The sequence below is a fragment of the Orycteropus afer genome, unplaced genomic scaffold, assembly GCF_000298275.1.
Source record: "Orycteropus afer afer isolate SDZICR_OR568_19922 unplaced genomic scaffold, OryAfe1.0 scaffold00468, whole genome shotgun sequence".
NCBI lineage: Eukaryota > Metazoa > Chordata > Mammalia > Tubulidentata > Orycteropodidae > Orycteropus > Orycteropus afer.
This window is the reverse complement of record NW_006922055.1, coordinates 1,576,711-1,584,127: the sequence shown is the minus strand read 5'-3', so window position 1 is coordinate 1,584,127 and position 7,417 is coordinate 1,576,711.

Below are 7,417 nucleotides of genomic sequence, written 5' to 3'. Positions count from 1 at the left end.
TTCCTCTGTCTGGCTTCCTGTCTTTTAATCCCCTTTCTCCTTCTCTTCTGGCCTGCTTCTTTGGGCGTCCCTGAGTTTCCCCTCCTCACCTAATCCCTTCGGCTGATTGCTCTTCTCTTTGGCTTCCTGGGTTTTATCCCTTTCTCCTGCTCTTCAGGCCTGCTACTCTGTGCTATGCCAGTGCTTACCTTGCTCCCGGAGACCCGGTTCCTCTCGGGAGGGTAACAAGGGAAAGTGACTTGGGTTAGGTGCACCTTAATCTTCAAGGAGACATCTTTGCTCTTCAGCACTTGAAATAAGTCTTTTGTAGCAGATTTGCCCAATGCAATACTTTGTCTGATGTCTTGACTGCTGCTTTCATTGATATTGATTGTGGAACCAAGTAATATGAAATCCTTGACAACTTCAATTTTTTCTCCATCCACTGTGAAGCTGTTTATTGGACGATTTGTGAGGATTTTTGTTTTCTTTATATTGAAGTGTAATCCATACTGTAGACTACAGCCTTTAATCTTCATCAGTAAGTACTTCAAGGCCTCCTCACTTTCAGAAAACAAAGTTGTGGTAGCAGCATATCACAGATTATTATTATTCCTCCTATCCTGATGCTACATTTGTCTTGAAATAATCCAGCTCCCCAGATTATTTGCTCAGCATACAAGTTGAATAAGTATGGTAAAAGTATACAACCTTGACACACTCCCTTCTTGATTTTAAACCGTGCAGTATCCCCTTGTTCTGTTTGAATGACAGCTTTGTGATCTATGTACAGGTTCCCAATGAATACAGTCAAGTGTTCTGGAATTCCCATTCTTCTCAATGTTATCCATAATTTGTTATGATCCACACAATCAAATGCTTTGACATAGTCTATAAAACATAAATAAACATCTTTCTGGTATTCTTTGCTTTCAGCCAAGATCCATGTGACATCAGCAGTGATATCCCTGGTTCCTCTTCTGAATCCAGCTTGCATTTCTGGAAGTTCCCTGTCAATATACTGCTGCAACCATTTCTGAATTATCTTTAGTAAGATTTTACTTGAATGTGATATTAATGATATTGATTGATAATTTCCACATTCTGTGGGATCACCTTTCTTTGGAATGGGTACAAATATGGATCTCTTTCAGTCAATTGGCCAGGTAGCTGTCTTCCAAATCTCTTGGCATAACTGAGTGAGTGCCTCCAGTAAGGCATCCATTTATTGAAACATCTCAGTGGGTATTCTGTCAATTCCTGGAGCCTTGTTCTTCACCAATTCCTTCAGTGCAGCTTCAACTTCTTCCTTTAATACCATTGGCTCACCATTCATCTTCAAGTTATCATTCCTGCATAGTAGAGCATATGGTTGTCTGATTCAAAATGGCCAAAGTTAGTCCATTTCAGCTCACTAATACCTAGGATATTGATATTTATGTGTTTTATTTCGTTTTTGACAACTTCCAATTTTCCTAGATTCATACTTTGTACATTCCATGTTCCAATTAATTATTCATGGATATTTGCATCTGTTTCTACATTTTGAGTCATGCCATATCAGCCAATAGAGGTCCCCAAAACTTAACTTTATCCACATCATTAAAGTCATCTCTATTCTGAGGAGTCAGGTCTTCCCAAGTCAAATTTTGAGTGCCTTCCAACCTGATGGGATCATCTTCTCGCATTATATTGGAAAATGTTTCAGGGCTATTCATAGTTTTCTAGTAACATATCAGACAGTGTTTCACTGCTATTCATAAGGATTTCACTGGCTATTTTTTTGAGAAGTGGATGGCCTCTTCCTCCTTCCTAGTCTGTCTAATTCTGGAAGCTCTATTGAAACCTATCCACCATGGGTAATCCTGCTGGCATTTTTCAACACAGTAGCATTGGTTCCAGCCTCATAGCAACATGTAAGCCACCACAGGATAACAAACTGATAGACAAGTTCATCTCCCTTAGTTGTTCCTAACCCTTCTGCATCTGCCTACCTCAGGCAACAGCCTTAAAATAGAGCTACCCACAAGTGAAACCAGCCCCTGAGCCCTAGCCTACCTACCTCTGGCCCTGGCCTTAATAAAGAGTTGACCCCAAGTGAATAGGAGTCCTCAGCCCAGGCCTGCCTGCTTCAGGCTCTGGCCTTAGTAAGAGCTGGCCACAAGTGAAAAGCAACCTCTTAGCCCTGAGCCTGCTTACCTCAGACCTTGGCCTTAATATAGAGCCACACCAAGAGAAAAGCCTCCAAGCCCTGGGGCCTGCCTACCTCAGGTCTTGGCCTTAATACGGACCTGTCCCCAAGCAAAAGCAGCCTCCAAGCCCTGGGTCCACCTACCTCAGTCCCTGGCCTTAATATAGAGCCACACCAAAATGAAAAACAGCTTCCAAACCCCATGACTGAAATAGAGAATACCAGAAATATATTTTCCTGTGGGTTATTTTTTTCCTTTTGACAATGCTAAGGCATTAGACTGTGTGGGTCATAACAAATCATATATAACATAGAGAAGGAAGGGAATTCCAGAACACTTAATTGTGCTCATGTGGAACCTATGCATAGATCAAGAGCCGGTTGCTCTAACAGATGAACAAGAGAATATTGCAGATGTAAAATCACAAAAGTATGCATCAGGGTTGTTTCATTTCACTATACTTATTAAATCTGTATGCTGAGCAAATAATGTGAGAAGCTGGACTGTACAAAGAATGTGGCATCATGACTGGTGGAAGAGTCATTTAAAAAGCTGTGATATATAGATAACACAACCTTGCTTGATGAAAGAGAAGAGAACATGAAACACCCACTGATAAAGATCAAACCCTACAGCCTTCAGTATGGATTACATCTCTACCAAAGTAACGAAAGTCTTCATAACTGAACTGATAAGCAAATTTATGACATATAGGAAAAATAGCAAAGTTATCCAGGATTTCCTTTTACTCAGATCCAAAATTAAAACCTATGGCATTATGGAGGATGGGTTAAATGGAGTCCTACTAACAGACTGAGTGCCAGATCCCTCTTTCAACAGAGATTTTCAGAAACTCCATAAAACAGATACAAAAAATGATCCTAGAGTTATAAGCATCTAATGAGAAGATAAAGCATTTGATTCAGTGAAGATGAGAAAAAGGAGCAGGTTATCCAACTGGGAAAAATAAAAAACCTGCCCAGTAGGCATAGCCAAAGAGAAGTCATTAGAAAGACAAAAGTGGTCAAGGAGGAGAGGGAATAAAAAACACAGAAATCATAGGCATTAAAGACACAGAATAGACATGTTGGAAGTATTTTGATATTTTGAGGTGAGCTAAATCCACACATGTGGGTGAAGATCTCATTAGGAAAAGGATCAGGACTCCTTTAAGCTTCCACAGAGTTCAGGAGCGAGTAATGAAAAGGGAAGAGAAACTGTCTTCAAATAAACCTAATCCCAAATTGGACCCATAGAAGTAGGGTCAAGTTCAACTCAGCAACTTTTAAGCACAGAATGGAACTGAGGTCTGGAATTTTGGACTTAAGGATCTTCACCGAGGAGGGCAGTCCTTTCTTTTTTGGAGCAGCTGGTAGTTTTGAACTGCAGAGCTTTGATTGACTGCGAATGCCACCAGGCAGAGCTTTGATTGACTGCAAACTGCTCCAGACAGAGTCAGAGGCTGCAGCTGTCCTCCATCCTCACATGACTGGCTGAAGTAACTCATACTAAGCACAAAAATAAGCCTTAGCTTTCTCCCCTGGAGGTAACTTCTTGAACCAATCTTCTTTCTCCTTTGCTGGTACTCAGTGAATAAGCATATTCTTCCACAACAGTCTGATCCCAGGGCCGCTGGCTGAACATAACTAGAAAAATCCCTCCTCAAATACCTTATCCTCCCTTCATTTTCCTGTTTTCATCTTACCGAATTTTTCTTCCTTTCTATTTGATCATTTATCCTTTCACCTCCCTGTCTTCTTTATCCCTCTCACTGGTTCACTTTTCTTTTCTCTCTTCTTCTTATATTCTTTTTCCCTTTTTCCAATTTCTTATTGTTTGTTTTTATTCTATATTTTCATCTCTTCTTCACCTTGGCTTTTTTTTTTTTTTCTGCCTGCTTCATCCAATAATAGGGACATATTAACCCTCCATTAGTCAACCCTAGCTACTACACTGACCACCTCACCCAAACAGATGAATAACAAATAGCCCTTGCACCACAGGATCAGTGACAATAGTGGACAAAACCTGCTCATCCCAACTGCAAATCTTAATGACAAACAGAGACCTGCACCTACATCCCCACCAGTGACTCCACCAACATAGAGAAGGCTGGAGAATGATCCAGTGCAGCTGAATTACCAACCAATGAAGTATGCCTGCTACACACTTCCAGATGTATTAAAACAAAGTAAAACATAATACCAGGGTGAAACAAATCACTCCATAAGTAACAAATAAAGACAACAACTTCAAAATGTCTAGGAAAAAACAGATAACTTCAAAGAAAAAAAAAAAAAAGAAAAAAAGGACATGATAGTAGAAACAAGTGTTATAGGGAATCTCCCTATAAAGACATTATCCTAACTTCCTCTCAATTTGGCAGTTTTATAATTACAGCATTTATTTTCTCTATTTGCTTTGTTGTTGGCCTAAGGCATTTGACTGCTAACCAGAAGGCTGGGAGTTCAAACTCACCAGTCACTCCTTGGAAGGAAGGTTGGGCAATCTACTTCTAGTGATATCACCTTGGAAACCCAAGGAGGGGGTCCCTATAAGTCAGATCCTATTCGATAGCAGTGAGTTTGGTTTTTTTGGTATTTTTCTATTTACATTTTTTTGTGAGTTGGTTTTGAGAATCTGTCATATGAAAGAATTTGTAATATAAAGAATTAGTAATCTCCCTTAAGAAGAACAAGTAATAGAAATATATCATAAAGAATTCAGAAGATAAACACACACACACACACACACAAATATACAAAACCAAACTCACTGCCATCAAGTTGATTTCAACTCATAGCAAACCCCTTTTTGTTTCTAAGATGATAAATCTTTATGGAAGTAGATTGCCCCGTCTGCCTTCTGAGGAGTGGTTGGTAGGTTTGAACTGCCATCCTTCTGGTTAGCAGTCAAATGCCTTAGGCACTATGCCACCAGAGCTCCATATATAAACCAACTCAACTGCAGTTGAGTCAATTCCAATTCATAGCGACCCCACTGGGTTTTGGAGGTGGAAAATCTTTACAGAAGTAGATTGCCCAGTCTTTCTCCCATGGAGAGGCTGGTGGGTTTGAACCATGAACCTTCTGGTTAGCAGTCAGATGCCTTAGGCACTGTGCTACCAGAACTCCTTTTGGATTTATTTATAAATAAAGAAAACCATAAAGAGAAGGAATGAGAAGACAGACAATACCCTTGAAAAAATCAGGAAAATCATTTATGAGCAAAATAACAAAATAAATAGACAATTAGAGATCATAAAAAAACAGCAATTAGAAATCCAGAAGATGAACGCTAAAATTATGGAGATAGATAAACATTGGAAGGACAAAAGAATAGACCAGAACTAGCTGAAGAAAGCATTTCCCAGCTAGAAGACAAATCTCTTGATACTGGCTTGTATGAGGAAAAATCAGAACAAAGATTTAAGAGAAATGAAGAAAATCAAAGAGTTGCAGGGATAACATGAAAAGAAATAATATATGCCTGATTGGAATCACAGAACAAGAGGGAGGAAAAAAAAAAAAAAACTCTGAGAAAATTATCAAAGACTTCCTAACAGAAAATTTGCCCCATTCATGGCAGTGAGTTTTGTTTGGTTTGTCACGAAGGAAGAAAAGATGTCCATCTAAGAAGCTCAACAAACCCCACACAGAATAGATCTCAAGAGAAAGTAACCAAGAAATATCATAATCAAACTTTCCAAAACCAAAGACAAAGACAGAATCTTTGGAGCAGCCCAGGAAAAAATGTTACCTACCATGGGCAACCAATAAGACTAAGCTCTGATTTTTCAGCAGAAACCATTCAGGCAAGAAGGCAATGGGGTTTCATATACAGACTTTGAAGGAAAAGAATTGCCAACCAACAATTATATATCCAGCTAGACTGTCACTCAACTGTGAGGGTGAAACCAAAATATTCCCAGACAAAAAGAATTTAAGGGAATTTGTGACAACCAGACCAACCTTACAGGAAATTCTAAAGGGAGTCCTTCAAATAGAAAACACACAACAAAGAACAATAAATTAAAAGCAAGACACTTGACACCACCACCTAGAAACCAACTCTAAAAAAGATTCTCAAAACCAACTCACAAAAAATGTAAATAGAGAAATATCAAAAAACCAAACTCACTGCTGTAGAGTAGGATCTGACTTATAGGGACCCCTCCTTGGGTTTCCAAGGTGTTATCACTATGGAAGTAGATTGCCCAACCTTCCTTCTGAGGAGTGGCTGGTGAGTTTGAACTCCCAGCCTTCTGGTTAGCAGTCAAATGCCTTGGACCAACAACAAAGCAAATAAAGAAAATAAATGCTGTAATTACAAAACTGCCAAATTGAGAGGAATTTAGGATAATGTCTTTATAGGGAGATTCCCTATAAAGGAGGGAGATAAGAATTCCTCACTTAGAGAGATAAGAATTTACTTGCAGGTAACCACAAAGAAAATTAATAGTCCTTCTAACTAAACTAAGAAAGAATAAAACCACAAGGGTTAGTAACACAAAACCAAAAGTAACGAAGAGAAAAAATGCTTGATAACAAAATGAACTCAAGACAGAAAAAATTTGGGAACAAAGGAATCACCAACAACACAAACAAAAACACAAAAGAATGACAGCAATAAATTCATACATGTCACTAATTTCAGTCAATGTGAATGGACTAAATGCACCAGTCAAGAGAAATAGAGTGGCAGATTGGATAAGAAAAGAAGACCTGTTTAATATGCTGCCTACAGGAGACTCAACTTAGACACAATGATAAAAATAAATTAAAAATCAAGGGGTGGAAATAATATATCAAGTTAATTGCAACCAAAAAAAAAAAAAAAAACAGGATTGGCAATATTAATTTCTGATAAAATAGACTTCAATGTGAAAATCAGCATAAAGAACAAAGAAAAGATATGATTTTAAATGGTCAATTGACCAAGAGGACATTATCATACTAAATTTCCATGCACCAAATGAAAAGGATCCAAAATACATAAAGCAAACATTAAGTGAATTTAAAGGAAAAATAAATAATTCTACAATAGTAGTAGGAGACTTTAACACATCACTTTTGAGGAAGGACAGAACAACTAGAAAAAAATTCAGATAAGATACAGAAGATCTAAACAACAAAACCAACTAACTTGACTTCATAGACATATACAGAGCATTCCACTCAACTAAAGCACACAATACACATTCTTCTCCTGTGCACATGGATCATTCTCCAGAATAGACCATATGT